The following is a 1,632-nucleotide window of genomic DNA, read 5'->3' on the forward strand; positions in this document are numbered from 1 at the left end:
AGATGTGATGTTTTACCGGATTCCTGATATTCACGGTGCACTCGTGAAAAGGTCGTACGGCAAAATCCCCACTTCATCGCTACCTCGGAGATACTGTGTCCCATCGCTCGTGCGCCGACTATAACACCACGTTCAAACTCACTTAAATCTTGATAACCTGCCATTGTAGCAGCAGTAACCGATCTAAAAACTGCGTCAGGCACTTATAGTCTTATATGGGTGTTGCCGACCGCAGCGCAGTATTCTGTCTGTTTACATATTTCTGTAATTGAATACGCATGCCTATACCAGTTTCTTTGGCGCTTCAGTGCATATTGCCGAGTGGCGAATGTTGAAGTCAGCTCCATTAGTCTTTCTCAGACATGAGGCCGTTCTTTGGGAAACGTCTCGCAGACACACTCTGGGTCAGAATATTCGTAGTGTGCAGACTGGGTGACGATGTTTCCATTTAAACTTTTGAAGTTGTTAGTAGCAAATTTGAGTGTGGAGCAGTAAACAGCTGTCCTCAGCACGGAGAATCGCGAGAGGAGGCGGCGTTCCGCGTCGTCGGCCACGGAGCGAGTTAATTAAGCGGCCGAGACAACGCGCAGCTCCCAGCCCCGGCTGCAGTGATGGATGGACACGGCGCCGGCTCCCGCCAATACCGACAGCCGCCGCCAACTGCCGCCGGCAGCGCTTGTCGCCAGGACAGAACTTCAGCGACCAGCAGAGCCTCGCTTCTGAGGCCTGACTAAGGGCGTTATTGAAGCAGGAGGCAGCGCGCGGACTGCAGAAGGCGTCTTCCACAGAAATGCGTCCATTCCTCCTTACGGAGCTGCTGTGGAACCGTACTTCACGGGTCAAATATTCCTTAACGAAATTCTGTTTCTAGCTAGCGGCAGTAATATTTCGATCAGCGTATGCTTTTTCTCGATTATGAAACTGAATAAGTCACGGTTACGTGGCAACCTGGGTTCTGTGAAATGATCGTTTGTCTATATGCTCACAGTCTGTACAACATAAAAATTATGTTATGTCTTTAGCACACCGAAAATATGTAATACTGAAACATCGTTTGTTTGTGCTATTTGTTGCTGAGAAATATTAAACCAAACCGTAAGCAGTACGACTGCCCTGCCACTTCAATACAGCCCGTTCACCATTTACCCCTATTGGCGCTCAGACAGAGAAACGTATTGCGTCTGTGTTATCGATAGCTACGATGCCACGGTGTAGGTACAAGTTCTTAGTGAAATTACAATGAAATGAACACCCTTAGCTGCTTACAGGCGTTGACAGACGTCAACGGGGACAGATGAAAATGTGTGCCCCGACCGGGACTCGAACCCGGGATCTCCTGCTTACATGGCAGACGCTCTATCCATCTGAGCCACCGAGGACACAGATGGTGGCTTACCGGTGGCTCAGATGGACAGAGCGTCTGCCATGTAAGCAGGAGACCCAGGGCTCGAGTCCCGGTCGGGGCACACATTTTCATCTGTCCCCGTTCACGTCTGTCAACGCCTGTAAGCAGCTAAGGGTGTTCATTTCATTGTAATTTCATTCTAACGAGCTGAATGGTCACCGAGGGTATCTGTTCTTTCGAATAAGTCCGAAAGAACAGATATCATCTTAGTATGTACAAGTTCTTAG

The 1,632-nt window shown here is 49.1% G+C and overlaps 1 non-coding gene across 1 annotated transcript; it reads right to left on the reverse strand.

Annotated features, from left to right (window-relative positions):
• Nucleotides 1–1,305: 1,305 nt before the first annotated feature.
• On the reverse strand, nucleotides 1,306–1,379 carry Trnat-ugu. Its single transcript has one exon. It is a non-coding gene; the product is annotated as a tRNA-Thr (tRNA).
• Nucleotides 1,380–1,632: the final 253 nt, after the last annotated feature.

Source organism: Schistocerca piceifrons, chromosome 6 (assembly GCF_021461385.2).
Source record: "Schistocerca piceifrons isolate TAMUIC-IGC-003096 chromosome 6, iqSchPice1.1, whole genome shotgun sequence".
NCBI classification, from domain to species: Eukaryota; Metazoa; Arthropoda; class Insecta; order Orthoptera; family Acrididae; genus Schistocerca; species Schistocerca piceifrons.